Here is an 18,708-nt window from a genome sequence, read left to right on the forward strand (position 1 = left end):
GACACCTGTACAAGGCCCCAAGGGTCAGAGTGGCCCCAATGATATTCCACTTAGTGCCTGGCAGGGATGTGAGCCGTCGTGTCCAAATAGGGCAGCAAGCTGTAGGTGGTGTGGACGCAGCCTCAGAGTGACAGGAGCCCCTCACACACAGTGACTGTGCAGCCACTCTTCTGGGTCCAGCTCTGATGCAGGCAGTTACGGGACATGCAGTAACTCCGCTGGCCAGGATTCCCATGCCCTGCGCCGGCCTCTTATGGTGGGGTGTGACTCAGGTCCGCATGGTGCCTGCTGTGCGGTATTTGGGTCTGGATACTGGGGAGTGCAGAGCAGGTGGGTCTCTCCCCGGGGTAAAAGTGGATTGGTGAGGGGATGCAGGATTTGGGATGAGGTGGGGGAGCTGGGAATGCAGCATGGAGTCATTGGGGAGAGACAGACTGTGGTGTATGTGGGGGAGGAAGGAGAGATATACATATATATATTTTATATATGTGTATAGATAAATATATTTATTAACAGTTTTATATAGTGCAGAAAATTCCATTGCACTTTCATATATACAGTATATATAATGTGAGGGGGCCCCAGAGATATCACTGTACCGGACCCCATGATTTCTGTTGCCGGCCCTGTGTACAGTCCTATTCCCAACAGCTGTCATCAGACAATTCATCTGTTTATATATAGACAGAGCCGGCCCTAACCAATATGATGCCCTAGGCAAGATTTTAGCTGGTGCCCCCTAGCACCACCGCTGGTTCCGCCTCTGACCTTGCACCTCTTTCCCAGCACCATCACCCCTCACCCATAGCAGTCCTTATTTTGGGGTTTGTACCCCCTATATTTTAAATAGGAACAGTTCGCACATTTGGCGCACAGCCCAAAAAGGGGTGTGTTTTTGCTGGCAAGGGGCATGGCCACACAATAGTAACCCCAATTCCAATTACGCCACACAGTACTGCAACTTTATTCACATTTTATCATGCAATAGTGTCCATAATTCATATTACATCCCACAGTAGTATCACTTTGCCTTATAAACGTTACTCCTCACAGTAGAGCCCCTTATTCACATTACATCACACTGAATTGCTCCTTATTCACATTACACCACACCCTATTGCTCTTTATTCACATTAGACGACACAGTAGTGCCCTTTCTATACGCAACGCCACATAGTAGAGCACCTTATACACACAATGCCACACATTAGTAATGCATTTATACACAATTCCACACAGTAATGCTCCTTACACATGAGACACATTAATGTCCTTATAAACATAATGCGCCTTACACATTATGACAACCTTTATTAATGCCCTTTCTCTGACGTCCTAGTGGATGCTGGGGACTCCGTAAGGACCATGGGGAATAGCGGCTCCCCAGGAGACTGGGCACAACTAAGAAAGATTTAGGACTACCTGGTGTGCACTGGCTCCTCCCTCTATGCCCCTCCTCCAGACCTCAGTTAGAATTTTGTGCCCGGCCGAGCTGCTTGCACACTAGGGGCTCTCCTGAGCTCTTAGAAAAGAAGAGGGACTGAGGGGAGAAGAAGCGAACCTACCTGCTTGCAGCTAGCTTGGGCTTCTTAGGCTACTGGACACCATTAGCTCCAGAGGGATCAAACACAGGCCCAGCCTCGGTCGTCCGGTCCCGGAGCCGCGCCGCCGTCCCCCTTGCAGAGCCAGAAGCAAGAAGAAGTCCAGGAAATCGGCGGCTGAAGACTCCGGTTTTCATTAAGGTAGCGCACAGCACTGCAGCTGTGCGCCATTGCTCCCCATGCACACCACACACTCCGGTCACTGATGGGTGCAGGGCGCTGGGGGGGGCGCCCTGGGCTGCAATAAGAGTACCTTAGCTTGGCAAAAAAACACATAATATAGTCAGTAAGACTATATATGTGTAAAATCCCCTGCCAAAAATATCCTGAAAAATGCGGGAGAAGTCCGCCGAGAAGGGGGCGGGGCTATCTCCCTCAGCACACTGGCGCCATTTCCTCTCACAGCTCCGCTGGAAGGACGCTCCCAAGGCTCTCCCCTGCAGTTTCCAGGCTCAATAGGGTAAAAAAGAGAGGGGGGGCACTAAATTTAGGCGCAAACTGTGTATTATAGCAGCTATAGGGGAAAAATCACTGTGTGTAGTGTGTATCCCTGCATTATATAGCGCTCTGGTGTGTGCTGGCATACTCTCTCTCTGTCTCCCCAAAGGACTTTGTGGGGTCCTGTCCTCAGTAGGAATTACGCGACAGTGTCAACTCCTTACATAAAAGGTTTGACGACATAGCAGATGTGGGACAGCCGGCCTCTCAGCCCGTGCCTGCCCAGGCGTCTCAAAAGCCATCAGGGGCTCTAAAACGCCCACTACCTCAGATGGCAGACACAGATGTCGACACGGATACTGAATCCAGTGTCGACGACGATGAGACTAGTGTACATTCCAATAGAGCCACTCGTTATATGATTACGGCAATGAAAAATGTGTTGCACATTTCTGATATTACCCCAGGTACCACAAAAAAGGGTATTATGTTTGGGGAGAAAAAGCTACCAGTGGTTTTTCCCCCATCTGATGAATTAAATGAAGTGTGTGAAGAAGCGTGGGCTTCCCCCAATAAGAAACTGGTAATTTCTAAAAAGTTACTAATGGCGTACCCTTTCCCGCCAGAGGACAGGTCACGTTGGGAGACATCCCCTAGGGTGGATAAAGCGCTCACACGTCTGTCAAAAAAGGTGGCACTATCGTCTCCGGACACGGCCGCCCTAAAGGAGCCTGCGGATAGAAAGCAGGAGGCTATCCTGAAGTCTGTATATACACACTCAGGAATTATACTGAGACCGGCTATTGCTTCAGCATGGATGTGCAGTGCTGCAGCTGCGTGGTCAGATTCCCTGTCGGAAAACATTGATACCCTAGACAGGGACACTATTTTGCTAACCGTAGAGCATATTAAAGACGCTGTCTTATACATGAGAGATGCACAGAGGGATATTTGCCGGCTGGCATCTAAAATAAACGCAATGTCCATTTCTGCCAGGAGAGGATTGTGGACTCGGCAGTGGACAGGAGATACAGATTCTAAAAGGCACATGGAAGTTTTGCCTTACAAGGGTGAGGAATTGTTTGGGGATGGTCTCTCGGACCGCGTTTCCACAGCGACAGCTGGGTAGTCAGCATTTTTACCCCATGTTCCCTCACAGCCAAAGAAAGCACCGTATTATCAGGTACAGTCCTTTCGGGCCCCAGAAAGGCAAGCGGGTTAGAAGCGCGTCCTTTCTGCCCAGAGGCAGAGGTAGAGGGAAAAAGCTGCAACATACAACCAGTTCCCAGGAACAAAAGTCCTCCCCCGCTTCCTCTAAGTCCACCGCATGACGCTGGGGCTCCACAGGCGGAGCCAGGTACGGTGGGGGCCCGTCTCAAGAACTTCAGCGACCAGTGGGCTCCCTCACGGGTGGATCCCTGGATTCTACAAGTAGTATCTCAGGGGTACAAGCTGGAATTCGAGACGTCTCCCCCTCGCCGTTTCCTCAAATCTGCCTTGCCGACAGCTCCCCCGGACAGGGAGGCAGTGCTGGAGGCGATTCACAAGCTGTATTCTCAGCAGGTGATAATCAAGGTACCCCTCCTTCAACAAGGACGGGGTTACTATTCCACAATGTTTGTGGTACCGAAACCGGACGGTTCGGTGAGACCCATTTTAAATTTAAAATCCTTGAACACTTATATAAGAAGGTTCAAGTTCAAGATGGAATCGCTCAGGGCGGTGATTGCAAGCCTGGACGAGGGGGATTACATGGTATCACTGGACATCAAGGATGCTTACCTGCATGTCCCCATTTACCCTCCTCACCAGGAGTACCTCAGATTTGTGGTACAGGACTGTCATTACCAATTCCAGACGTTGCCGTTTGGTCTTTCCACGGCACCGAGGGTATTTACCAAGGTAATGGCCGAAATGATGATACTCCTTCGGAAAAAGGGAGTTTTAATTATCCCGTACTTGGACGATCTCCTTATAAAGGCGAGGTCCAGGGAACAGTTGTTGATCGGAGTAGCACTAGCTCGGGAAGTGCTACAACAGCACGGCTGGATCCTGAATATTCCAAAGTCGCAGCTGGTTCCTACAACGCGTCTACTGTTCCTGGGGATGGTTCTGGACACAGAACAGAAAAAAGTGTTTCTCCCGGAGGAGAAGGCCAAGGAGTTGTCATCTCTAGTCAGAGACCTCCTAAAACCAAAACAGGTGTCGGTGCACCACTGCACGCGAGTCCTGGGAAAGATGGTGGCTTCTTACGAAGCAATTCCATTCGGAAGGTTCCATGTAAGGATCTTTCAGTGGGATCTGTTGGACAAGTGGTCCGGATCGCATCTTCAGATGCATCGGCTGATAACCCTGTCTCCAAGGGCCAGAGTGTCGCTGCTGTGGTGGCTGCAGGGTGCTCATCTTCTAGAGGGCCGCAGATTCGGCATACAGGACTGGATCCTGGTGACCACGGATGCCAGCCTTCGAGGCTGGGGGGCAGTCACACAGGGAAGAAACTTCCAGGGACAATGGTCGAGTCAGGAGACTTCCCTACACATAAATATTCTGGAACTAAGGGCCATTTACAATGCCCTAAGTCAGGCAAGACCCCTGCTTCAACACCAGCCGGTGCTGATCCAGTCAGACAACATCACGGCGGTCGCCCATGTAAACCAACAGGGCGGCACAAGAAGCAGGATGGCGATGGCAGAAGCCACAAGGATTCTCCAATGGGCGGAAAATCATGTGTTAGCACTGTCAGCAGTGTTCATTCCCGGAGTGGACAACTGGGAAGCAGACTTTCTCAGCAGACACGACCTCCACCCGGGAGAGTGGGGACTTCATCCAGAAGTCTTCCAAATGATTGTACACCGGTGGGAAAGGCCACAGGCGGACATGATGGCGTCCCGCCTCAACAAAAAGCTAAAAAGATATTGCGCCAGGTCAAGGGACCCTCAGGCGATAGCTGTGGACGCTTTAGTGACACCGTGGGTGTACCAGTCGGTTTATGTGTTCCCTCCTCTTCCTCTCATACCCAAGGTACCGAGGATAATAAGAAGGAGAAGAGTAAGAACTATAATCATTGTTCCGGATTGGCCAAGAAGAGCTTGGTACCCAGAACTTCAAGAAATGATATCAGAGGAACCATGGCCTCTGCCGCTCAGACAGGACCTGCTGCTGCAGGGACCCTGTCTGTTCCAAGACTTACCGCGACTGCGTTTGACGGCATGGCAGTTGAACGCCGGATCCTGAAGGAAAAGGGCATTCCGGAGGAAGTCATCCCTACGCTGATTAAAGCTAGGAAGGAGGTGACCGCAAACCATTATCACCGCATATGGCGAAAATATGTTGCGTGGTGTGAGGCCAGAAGGGCCCCAACGGAGGAATTTCAGCTGGGTCGATTTCTGCACTTCCTACAGTCAGGGGTGACTATGGGCCTGAAATTAGGTTCCATTAAGGTCCAGATTTCGGCTCTGTCGATTTTCTTCCAAAAAGAACTGGCTTCACTGCCTGAAGTTCAGACGTTTGTTAAAGGAGTGCTGCATATTCAGCCCCCTTTTGTGCCTCCAGTGGCACCTTGGGATCTCAACGTGGTGTTGGATTTCCTTAAGTCACATTGGTTTGAGCCACTTAAAACCGTGGAACTAAAATATCTCACGTGGAAAGTGGTCATGCTGTTGGCCTTGGCTTCGGCCAGGCGTGTGTCAGAATTGGCGGCTTTGTCATGTAAAAGCCCTTATCTGATTTTCCATATGGATAGGGCGGAATTGAGGACTCGTCCCCAATTTCTTCCTAAGGTGGTATCAGCTTTTCATTTGAACCAACCTATTGTGGTGCCTGCGGCTACTAAGGACTTGGAGGATTCCAAGTTGCTGGACGTAGTCAGGGCCCTGAAAATCTATGTTTCCAGGACGGCTGGAGTCAGGAAAACTGACTCGCTATTTATCCTGTATGCGCCCAACAAGCTGGGTCCTCCTGCTTCAAAGCAGTCTATTGCTCGCTGGATCTGTAGTACGATTCAACTTGCACATTCTGCGGCTGTACTGCCGCATCCTAAATCTGTAAAAGCCCATTCCACGAGGAAAGTGGGCTCTTCTTGGGCGGCTGCCCGAGGGGTCTCGGCTTTACAACTTTGCCGAGCTGCTACTTGGTCGGGTTCAAACACATTTGCTAAATTCTACAAGTTTGATACCCTGGCTGAGGAGGACCTTGAGTTTGCTCATTCGGTGCTGCAGAGTCATCCGCACTCTCCCGCCCGTTTGGGAGCTTTGGTATAATCCCCATGGTCCTTAGGAGTCCCCAGCATCCACTAGGACTTCAGAGAAAATAAGAATTTACTCACCGGTAATTCTATTTCTCGTAGTCCGTAGTGGATGCTGGGAGCCCATCCCAAGTGCGGATTGTCTGCAATACTTGTATATAGTTATTGCCTAACTAAAGGGTTATTGTTTGGAGCCATCTGTTTGAGAGGCTCAGTTGTTATTCATACTGTTCACTGGGTATAGTATCACGAGTTGTACGGTGTGATTGGTGTGGCTGGTATGAGTCTTACCCGGGATTCCAAATCCTTTCCTTATTGTGTCAGCTCTTCCGGGCACAGTTTCGTAACTGAGGTCTGGAGGAGGGGCATAGAGGGAGGAGCCAGTGCACACCAGATAGTCCTAAATCTTTCTTAGTTGTGCCCAGTCTCCTGCGGAGCCGCTATTCCCCATGGTCCTTACGGAGTCCCCAGCATCCACTACGGACTACGAGAAATAGAATTACCGGTGAGTAAATTCTTATTTTTACACATAATGTCCGTTACACATATGCCGCACAATATTAATGCCCTTATACACATAATGACACACATAGTGCCCCTTTACACATATGTTGCACATTATTAATGCATTTTTACATGACACACATAATGTCCTTACACATATTCCGAACACTACTGCACAGCCAACCCACTCACATGCACAGAGCCGGCCATAGGCATAGGCAAACTAGGCAATTGCCTAGGGCATTTGATATGCCTAGGGGCATCAGCAGCTTCTGCTGATTAAAATGATATGCGGCATGCCTATATTCTGTATGTAGCATTTCATATGCAGATACAGCCACAGTCTCACACAGTATATAGGCATGCTGCATATCAGTTTAATCAGCAGAAGCTGCTTGTACATCCTAGCCACATAGCAATGCAAATAAGATACATTTTTATAAAAAAAAAAGTGCCAGACGTTAGCATTGAGGCAAGATTTATGACGACACATCTGTATCCAAGCAGAGGCAGAGGTCACAGTGTTAGTGGCAGTGTGCGTGCTGTGTGCATGTGAGTGGGTTGGTTGTGCAGTAGTGTTCGGAATATGTGTAAGGAGCATTATGTGTGTCACGTAAAAATGCATTAATAATGTGCAACATATGTGTAAAGGGGCACTATGTGTGTCATTATGTGTATAAGGGCATTAATAATGTGCGGCATATGTGTAACGGACATTATGTGTAAAAGGGCATTAATAAAGGTTGTCATAATGTGTAAGGCGCATTATGTGTATAAGGACATTAATGTGTCTCATGTGTAAGGGGCATTACTGTGTGGAATTGTGTATAAATGCATTACTAATGTGTGGCATTATGTGTATAAGGTGCTCTACTATGTGGCGTTGCATATAGAAAGGGCACTACTGTGTCGTCTAATGTGAATAAAGAGCAATAGGGTGTGGTGTAATGTGAATAAGGAGCAATTCAGTGTGATGTAATGTGAATAAGGGGCTCTACTGTGAGGAGTAACGTTTATAAGGTAAAGTGATACTACTGTGGGATGTAATATGAATTATGAACACTATCGCATGATAAAATGTGAATAAAGTTGCAGTACTGTGTGGCGTAATTGGAATTGGGGTTACTATTGTGTGGCCATGCCCCTTGCCAGTAAAAACACACCCCTTTTTGGGCTGTGCGCCAAATGTGCGAAATGTTCCTATTTAAAATATAGGGGGTACAAACACCAAAATAAGGACTGCTATGGGTGAGGGGTGATGGCGCTGGGAAAGAGGTGCAAGGTCAGAGGCAGAAGCAGCCGTGGTGCTAGGGGGCACCAGCTAAAATCTTGGCTAGAGCATCATATTGGTTAGGGCCGTCTCTGCACATGCACACAGCACTCACACTTCCACTAACACTGTGACCTCTGCCTCTGCTTTGACACAGATGTGTCCTCATAAATCTTGCCTCAATGCTAACGTCGGGCACCTTTTTTTAATGAAAATGCATCTTATTTGCATTGCTATGTGGTTAGGATGTACAAGCAGCTTCTGCTGATTAAGCTGCTATGCAGCATGCCTATATACTGTGTGAGACTGTGGCTGTATCTGCATATGAAATGCTACACACAGAATATAGGCATGCCGCATATCATTTTAATCAGCAGAAGCTGCTGATGCCCCTAGGTATATCAAATGCCCTAGGCAATTGCCTAGTTTGCCTATGGCCGGCTCTGTATATAGATACAGTACTAGTTTATCAGTTACTTGTACATTCAGCCACTACTATATTACATGTGATTTATTTCTGTACTGTTCTGTTTTCTATCTATGTTGCGCTGTACACCAGTTTATTCTATCTCATATAAAATGACTGAACCTATTCACCAGACCTTGCTGTGAACGTAGTAGCGACGTGCACAGGAATAGGAACTGTAGAATAAGAATGGAGTCTGCATTTTACTAACCTCATGTTTTTCTCATTGTACTTCTACTGTTAATGTCTTTTGATGCCGCGGTTGCAAAATGAAAAATATATCTAAAAGCAGCAAAGACAATGAGGCTAGTGAAGAACGGAACAGATGCTTGTCTGCGGAGCATATCTTGTGTGTTTTCGCTCTGTGCATGATCCGGAACTGGGGGTGGGGGTCATTCCGAGTTGATCGTTGCTGTGCTAAATTTAGCACAGCTACGATCATTCACACTGATATGCGGGGGGACGCTCAGCACAGGGCTAGTCCACCCCGCATGTCAGTGCCGCCCCCCCCCCCCCCCCCGCAGAAGTGCAAAGGCTTCGCACAGCGGCGATGCCTTTGCACTTCAAGAGTAGCTCCCGACCAACGCAGCTTTAGCGTGCTGGCCGGGAGCTACTCGTCGCTCCCCGATCCACAGCGGCTGCGTGTGACGTCATGCAGCCGCAGCGGCCCGCCCCCCCAACGGTCCGGACACGCCTACATTGGCCAGACCGCGCCCCCTCCCGCCCAGCGACCGCTAGGCAACGACGGCTGGCATGTGCAGTTCTGACCCGATCGCTGCGCTGCGTAAACAACCGGAGTGTGAACAATTACAGACGATGCACCTTGTTCAGCTTCAGTTTTGCTAAATTAGCATACCTGCAACTGGTTGCGATCGCATGCTGGGGCTGTCCAACATAGGGTAAGGCCGCCCAGCATGCTAATGGCTATCAGTGATGTGATCGCAATTCAATCGCTGCACTGCATGCATAGTGCAGCCATCTTACCTGTTGCACCGGCTGCGGAGACACCTGCGTTCCCGACACCACGCCCCGCAACACGGTTTCATCGCTCGTGAACACCTCTGCCTGTCAATCAGGCAGAGCCGCTTGCATTACTGAGTTGCAATCGCATCTCCCTGCCCGCGCACGCAAAATGCGGGGCCCTGCGCGTGCGCACTGGGCCGATATTCGGGAGTAAGCGATCACATCACAGATACGTTTCATACTGAATAAGGCCCAATGTACTCTACGCATTTCAATCTACGGGTAGCAGTTGATTTACCGACGGACAAAACACCAACGGTCATAATCCCGGCAGCCATTGACCAGCAGTCAAAATACCGACATGGTCAAATACCGACATTCAAAATGTCAACATAGTCAGAATACCGCCATTTGAAATGGTGACATGACAAAATGATGACATACGTTTTTAAGGAATTTTTGCCCCAAAACAGACTTGTTCATACTTTACCATCTCAGCGGTAAAGTATGTGGCGAGGCACTGTGCCAAAAGCATGGCGAGTCGACGCTGTACACTTAGACGGTGTCCACTTCGACCTATCTTGACATTGACACACAACCCCCCCCAAAAAAAACTCATGTCGGTATTTTGACATGTCGGCCTTTCAAATGCCGGTACTCTGGTGATGTCGGCATTTGAACATGTCGGCATAACGAATGTCGGTATTTTGACTGTAGGTCAATGGCTGTCAGAATTATGGCTGTCGTTATTGTGTCCGTCGGTAAATCATACTGAACCCCGATCTACACTTACAACCAAAGCGGTGTAACTAGGATGTAATGAGACGTCCTCACATACTCAGAGCTCAGTGGGGGCATGATGACGGAAGGACGGGCTGTGCTGAGTTGTGCGTAAGGGTAAATACGCCTATTTGGAGGAATGTAATTTGCACCTAGTATACGGTATACGCATGCACACTGATGATTAGAGATGAGCGGGTTCGGTTTCTCTGAATCCGAACCCGCCAGAACTTCATGTTTTTTTTCACGAGTCCGAGCGACTCGGATCTTCCCGCCTTGCTCGGTTAACCCGAGCGCGCCCGAACGTCATCATGACGCTGTCGGATTCTCGCGAGGCTCGGATTCTATCGCGAGACTCGGATTCTATATAAGGAGCCGCGCGTCGCCGCCATTTTCACACGTGCATTGAGATTGATAGGGAGAGGACGTGGCTGGCGTCCTCTCCGTTTAGACACTTGATTTACTAATTTTGGGGAGCATTAGGAGTACTCAGTAGTGTACAGTGCAGAGTTTTGCTGATAGTGACCAGTGACCACCACTTTTATTTATAATCCGTTCTCTGCCTGAAAAAAGCGATACACAGCACACAGTGACTCAGTCACATACATACCATATCTGTGTGCACTGCTCAGGCTCAGGCCAGTGTGCTGCATCATCTATATATATTATATATCTGTCTGACTGCTCAGCTCACACAGCTTATAATTGTGGGGGAGACTGGGGAGCACTACTGCAGTGCCAGTTATAGGTTATAGCAGGAGCCAGGAGTACATAATATTATATTAAAATTAAACAGTGCACACTTTTGCTGCAGGAGTGCCACTGCCAGTGTGACTAGTGACCAGTGACCTGACCACCAGTATATAATATTAGTAGTATACTATCTCTTTATCAACCAGTCTATATTAGCAGCAGACACAGTACAGTGCGGTAGTTCACGGCTGTGGCTACCTCTGTGTCGGCACTCGGCAGCCCGTCCATAATTGTATATACCAGTGACCTAACCGTGGTTTTTTTTCTTTCTTTATACATACATACTAGTTACGAGTATACTATCTCTTTATCAACCAGTCTATATATTAGCAGCAGACACAGTACAGTGCGGTAGTTCACGGCTGTGGCTACCTCTGTGTCGGCACTCGGCAGCCCGTCCATAATTGTATATACCAGTGACCTAACCGTGGTTTTTTTTTCTTTCTTTATACATACATACTAGTTACGAGTATACTATCTCTTTATCAACCAGTCTATATATTAGCAGCAGACACAGTACAGTGCGGTAGTTCACGGCTGTGGCTACCTCTGTGTCGGCACTCGGCAGCCCGTCCATAATTGTATATACCAGTGACCTAACCGTGGTTTTTTTTTCTTTCTTTATACATACATACTAGTTACGAGTATACTATCTCTTTATCAACCAGTCTATATATTAGCAGCAGACACAGTACAGTGCGGTAGTTCACGGCTGTGGCTACCTCTGTGTCGGCACTCGGCAGCCCGTCCATAATTGTATATACCAGTGACCTAACCGTGGTTTTTTTTTCTTTCTTTATACATACATACTAGTTACGAGTATACTATCTCTTTATCAACCAGTCTATATATTAGCAGCAGACACAGTACAGTGCGGTAGTTCACGGCTGTGGCTACCTCTGTGTCGGCACTCGGCAGCCCGTCCATAATTGTATACTAGTATCCAATCCATCCATCTCCATTGTTTACCTGAGGTGCCTTTTAGTTGTGCCTATTAAAATATGGAGAACAAAAATGTTGAGGTTCCAAAATTAGGGAAAGATCAAGATCCACTTCCACCTCGTGCTGAAGCTGCTGCCACTAGTCATGGCCGAGACGATGAAATGCCAGCAACGTCGTCTGCCAAGGCCGATGCCCAATGTCATAGTACAGAGCATGTCAAATCCAAAACACCAAATATCAGTAAAAAGCCTCTTTTTTTCTTTGCGTCATGTGCTGTTTGGGGAGGGTTTTTTGGAAGGGCCATCCTGCGTGACACTGCAGTGCCACTCCTAGATGGGCCCGGTGTTTGTGTCGGCCACTAGGGTCGCTAATCTTACTCACACAGCTACCTCATTGCGCCTCTTTTTTTCTTTGCGTCATGTGCTGTTTGGGGAGGGTTTTTTGGAAGGGCCATCCTGCGTGACACTGCAGTGCCACTCCTAGATGGGCCCGGTGTTTGTGTCGGCCACTAGGGTCGCTAATCTTACTCACACAGCTACCTCATTGCGCCTCTTTTTTTCTTTGCGTCATGTGCTGTTTGGGGAGGGTTTTTTGGAAGGGACATCCTGCGTGACACTGCAGTGCCACTCCTAGATGGGCCCGGTGTTTGTGTCGGCCACTAGGGTCGCTTATCTTACTCACACAGCGACCTCGGTGCAAATTTTAGGACTAAAAATAATATTGTGAGGTGTGAGGTATTCAGAATAGACTGAAAATGAGTGTAAATTATGGTTTTTGAGGTTAATAATACTTTGGGATCAAAATGACCCCCAAATTCTATGATTTAAGCTGTTTTTTAGTGTTTTTGGAAAAAAACACCCGAATCCAAAACACACCCGAATCCGACAAAAATAATTCGGTGAGGTTTTGCCAAAACGCGTTCGAACCCAAAACACGGCCGCGGAACCGAACCCAAAACCAAAACACAAAACCCGAAAAATTTCAGGCGCTCATCTCTACTGATGATGCCCACCAAAGGGGGTGGGCGCACTGCAAGATGCTTTGAACTCCGCGTACAGGCAAATATACGCAACTATTTCCAAGCAGGTATTGTGGGAACACGTGCGCTCAATTTCCCTTCATCTCTGCATCAGACCTGAGATGTATCAGCTCAGTTATTCGGTGTGAGCACCAGGTTACATCATAGGTCCTTTATAACTTTCTGAACATAACAATTGTTGCTTTTGTGTCTATTTTATTATTGTGAGATATTATGAGGAGCATAATAGCTTCTGCTTAAGTGTTGGCTGCATTCACGGTTTCCTGAAAGCAATTGCAAACAATACATTGTCAGGTTGTTTTCCTGCATTAAGGCCTCGCATATCCTCCCCTATCATGGATTAATCTAATTATTTCTAATTTACCCTGTACGTTGCGTGCCTCTAGTAGCTTTATATATATATATAGCCTTAGATTAGTCTCTGCATTAAACTGTGTGCATGTATGTGCAATTTTTTCCCACACTCCCACTTTATGTAATAAAGGTAGCCAAATGACATCCTGTTCTAACGATGTGACCTCAGTGGCAAACGCAGGATTTCTAGAGGGGGGTTTCCAAATGCAATCTGCAAAATCCCACTCTGCGGAATATGGAATACAGTATAGATGGTCTATAGTATAGACTGTATCAAATATATTTAAATAATATAAACAAGTGGTCAGGAAAAGGTTAAACATACTAAAATAAATGCACAAACATTATAGAACCAGTACTGCACTTTCTAGGCACACATTCTCCCACCTCATGGTAAGGCTTCTGTCTCTTCTTTCTGGCAGCTACTCTTTGGTCCAGTGCACTGAATGAGGGCTCAGATCCACACACTGCATACTTGATATAAAAATCTGCTACCACTGGGCATGTGCAGCAGCTCTGCATGATGCGGCGGCAGCTCTAGTAATCGTATTATATACCATTGGTGTTGTTGTCATTATTTGACACTTGCCAAGAGGAGGGGGGTTTCTGGACAACCGGAAACCCCCCTGCGTTTGCCTGTGGACCTTGCTTAATGAGCCTTTCACCTGCCTGTTCTATCCCATGACTTACTGTATTTCTGTGCGCCGTTTATGCCGTTTATGCTTCGTTTGTACAGTATCTGTTATATAGACCACAGATAATGACCAGTGGTCACTTTCACCTCAAGGGCACTGACTAGAGGAATAATAATAAGACAATATACTGTATATTGGTGGAAATCCTAACTATAATAGATTTTGTACTGTAGTTCAGTTTTACTCACATATAATTACAGTATACCTAACAAAGGAGCACATTCCGAGATGGACGCAGATTGCTGCATACGCAGCCAGATCTGCATCCATCTCCCCACATGCTGGGGGGCCGCCCAGCGTTTGTGAGGACGCCTCCCGATGCGTCCGCAATTAGATTGCGGACACATCAGAGCTAAGGTTGACCCGGGTTGCGCTGTTAGGCTGTCGCCGCCATTTTTTTAATTGGAGCGTCAGCAGCCGCCCCAAAAGCGTTTCCGGCCTGCCCCTATTCGTCCGCCTCCGCCGCCAATTCCGCATCGCCGTACGCCCGCTGATGTCAATCACATTGCGGTCGCATCCATCGGGGATGTGACCACAATGTCTGTGCCTCCATCGGCAAACTGCAATGCGGGCCGCATTAGAATTAGCCCCAAAGTCCAAAACGTTGCACCACACTAGTCATTGCAGGCACCCACTCTAGGGGGTCATTCTGACCCGCTCGCACGCTGCAGTTTATTGCATGCCAGACAGCTGAAGGCCGTCAGGCCGCTACGATCACCTCTGCCTGATTGACAGAGGCGGTCGCTGGGCGGGCGAGGCGGAACGCCCGCCGTTTCATGGGCGCAGTCTGGCTAACGCAGGCATGGCCGGACCAAACAGGGGCGGGCCGCAGTGGCTGCGTGACGTCACATGCAGCCGCTGCGGGCCGAGGAGCGATGAGTAGCTCCCGTCCAGCACACTAAAGCTGCGCTGGTTGGGAGCTACTCTTGAAGTGCAAAGGCATCGCCGCTGTGTGATGCCTTTGCACTTCTGCGGGGGGCGGCACTGACATGCGGGGCGGGATAGCCCTGTGCTGGGCGTCCCCCCGCATGTCAGTGTGAATGATCATAGCTGTGCTAAATTAAGCACAGCTACGATCATCTCGGAATGACCCCCTAGGTGCCAGTTTGCTGGATCGAGTGTAGACACGTATGACACCTTCTTGCCCACCACCTCCAGTTTCTTATTCTCACTCAGGAGCCAGCAATATCACTACACTCTCTTGATTGCTGCCCTCCAAATTAGAGATGTGCGCGGACCCCCGGGTTTTGGTTTTGCCAAAAGCACCCTCAGTGCTTTGTTTCTATTTTCTGGTTTTGAAAAAACACCCTCACATGTTGGTTTTAGTTGTGGATCTGTTTTTTTGGGGGGGGGTTTATTGCTAAAATCATATAATCTGAGACGTTTTTTGTTCATATTGTATTATTAACTTTAAAAATATTAATTTCCAGTCATTTCCAGTCAATTTTGACCACCTCACAGCTCACAATGTTGTTTACCAATATTGGCCAAAGGTTGGCTAGCTAAACTAAGCAACAGAGCACCGGCACAAACACACGGCAGTTTAAAAGAATATAGCACATCTATGAAACAGTGCCACATAGCAGTGGCAGACAGGATGCCACTATAATAAACTATATGACCCCATAGAAAGAATGTTTTCAAAAGAAGAGGCCCCAAGGTAGTACTGGGAAATGGAGGTGTAGTATGTAGTGGAAGGCTGGTAAAGGATTAGTTGATTGATTGATTGGATCATTTCATTAAGTAATGAAGTAATTTATAGATTTCAATTGATTCAGTTTATTTAACAAATGTACTTCGGTCTAAAAGAGAAAGGCCATAGAATACAATATCAATAGCCATGGGTTGACAAAAGAAGCCAAGAAAATGAATAGTTGCACTAGAGAACTCCAAACTCCAAATCAGCCTATCTTACTCTAACAAATAATAGGGGGGCTAACTTGCTGGCCTGATTACTCCCCCACCCACACACCTTCCTAATTGTGTAACACACCCATGTAGTACATTTATGAGGTACACCAGAGTCTGAGTATGAGGAATAACGTGTTTTTTTTCTCCTAAGTCATGTCCAAAGGGAAGAGGTTCCTAGATGGTTAACATCCCCACTTCTACTAACGTTGGCCTCACAAATGGTAGATGCCTTCACAAATGTTGTCAGGATTTGGGTGAAATTAATTCCACACACAAGAGGTGGCTTCTTTGGACTTAAGCCCAGAAATGAGAATGGCCTCCTTTTTATCTTGGGCAAGAACTGCTGCCACTGGTGGCTGACTTATTTTGATGCAAACAACATCCTCATCCTCAACATCTTCATTAGCATTAGAGTCACAAATGCCCCCCTCATCCTGTTGCACTTCCACCTTGCCGTCCTTTTCTTTTTGTAACTATGAGTTTCATTAATGAATAAAATGATTGGGAATATGAATAACCATTTAGTAGGTATGAGAACCTCACATTGCTGTCACGGTAGAGCTCTGACAGAGGCATGCTGGGATAAGGAGATTTATGGTGAGAACTTACCTTTGTTAAATCTCTTTCTGCGAGGTACATTGGATTCCACAGGGAATTACATCGGGGTGTAGAGTTGAATCTTGATCTGAGGCCCCAACAGGCTAAAAGCTTTGACTGTTCCCAGGGTGCATAGCGCCGCCTCCTCTATATCCCCCAGTTTTGTTAACCAGTCCAAGGCAGTAGCAGGTAAGACAGACGACAACAGTTAGTAGCTACATACACTTACATTCTCACGACAGGAGAAGGTACCAGTGGCTAATGCCATACAAACACAAAGAAGCTAAGTGCGTCAGGGTGGGCGCCCTGTGGAATCCAGTGTACCTCGCAGAAAGAGATTTAACAAAGGTAAGTTCTTACCATAAATCTCCTTTTCTGCAGCGGGGTACACTGTGATTTCACAGGGAACTACATCGGGGATGTCCTAAAGCAGTTCCTCATGGGAGGGGACGCACTGTCGCGGGCACAAGAACCCGGCGTCCAAAGGAGGCATCCTGGGAGGCGGAAGTATCGAAGGCATAGAACCTTATGAACGTGTTCACTGAGGACCACGTAGCCGCCTTGCACAATTGTTCAAGGGTCGCACCACGGCGGGCCGCCCAAGAAGGTCCAACAGACCGAGTAGAATGGTCTTTGATGGTAGCAGGAGCTGGAAGTCCAGCCTGTATATAAGCATGTGCAATCACCATTCTAATCCATCTGGACAAGGTCTGCTTATTAGCAGGCCAGCCACGTTTGTGAAGACCAAAAAGAACAAAGAGAGAATCAGATCTCCTAAGCGAAGCTATTCTCTTCACACAAATCCGGAGAGCCCGTACCACATCCAAAGACCGCTGTTTGGAGGATAAACCTGGAGAGATAAAGGCCGGAACCACAATCTCTTGGTTAAGATGGAAAGATGACACCACCTTAGGCAGATAACCAGGGCGTGTTCTTAGAACTGCCCGGTCACGGTGAAAAATCAGGAAAGGTGACCGACAGGATAAGGCACCCAAGTCTGAAACCCGTCTAGCAGAAGCAATAGCCAGCAAAAACAAGACCTTAAGAGTAAGCCACTTAAGGTCCACAGATTCAAGAGGTTCGAATGGAGACTATTGGAGGGCATCCAGGACAACCGACAAATCCCAAGGAGCCACAGGAGGAACATAGGGAGGTTGAATCCGTAAACCACCCTGAGTGAATGTATGAACATCAGGCAGAGTCGCAATTTTTCTCAGAAACCATATCGACAAGGCAGAAATACGAACCTTGAGGGAGGTCATACGAAGGCCTAAGTCCAGGCCCTGTTGCAGAAAAGCCAAAAGTTTGGCAGTACTGAACTTGAATGCATCATAATTCTTAGCAGCACACCATGTGAAGTAGGAATTCCAGACCCTATAATAAATCCGAGCAGAAGCCGGTTTACGGACCTTCAACATAGTTTGAATGACCGCCTCAGAAAACCCTTTGGCCCACAGTACTGAAGCTTCAAGAGCCACGCCGTCAAAGCCAGCTGGGCCAGATCCTGGTAGACACAAGGGCCCTGAATGAGGAGGTTTGGGCGCTGCGGAAGTAGAAGAGGATGCTCTATCGATAGACCCTGCAGGTCTGAGAACCAATGCCGTCTGGGCCACTCCGGAGCGATTAGAAGTAGTATTCCTCCTTCTTGCTTGAACTTCCGTATTACCCTGGACAGAAGTGACACCGGAGGAACACGTACGGCAGCCGAAAGTTCCATGGACTTGCCAGTGCGTCCACGAACGCTGCTTGAGGATCCCTTGTCCTTGCTCCGAAGACTGGAACCTTGTGATTGTGTCGAGACACCATCAGGTCTGCGTCTGGTAGGCCCCACTTGTCCACTTCCCAGTTGAGGACTCCCGGAATGAACACTGCCGTTGTGCTGGCAGATGGCGTTCTGCCCATGGAAGTATCCTTGACATTTCCCTCATTGCCATGCGGCTTCGAGTGCCGCCTTGATGATTTATGTATGCCACTGTAGTGGCGTTGTCTGACTGTACTTGAACAGGCCTGTTCTGTACTAGAGGCAGGGCTAGCGTCAATGCATTGGACACTGCCCGCAATTCGAGAATGTTTATCGGGAGGAGAGGTTCCACCCTGGTCCGCCAACCCTGAAGAGAGTGTTGCTCCAACGGAGCACCACAACCCTGCAGAC

General features: G+C 48.0%; 1 protein-coding gene across 8 annotated transcripts in view; it reads left to right on the forward strand.

Moving 5' to 3' along the window:
* The window catches only part of LOC134927192 (transient receptor potential channel pyrexia-like), a 513,867-nt gene that overhangs the window by 267,949 nt on the left and 227,210 nt on the right, over positions 1 to 18,708 (forward strand). The window lies entirely within an intron of this gene.

This window comes from Pseudophryne corroboree, chromosome 5, assembly GCF_028390025.1.
Source record: "Pseudophryne corroboree isolate aPseCor3 chromosome 5, aPseCor3.hap2, whole genome shotgun sequence".
In the NCBI taxonomy this organism is placed as follows: domain Eukaryota; kingdom Metazoa; phylum Chordata; class Amphibia; order Anura; family Myobatrachidae; genus Pseudophryne; species Pseudophryne corroboree.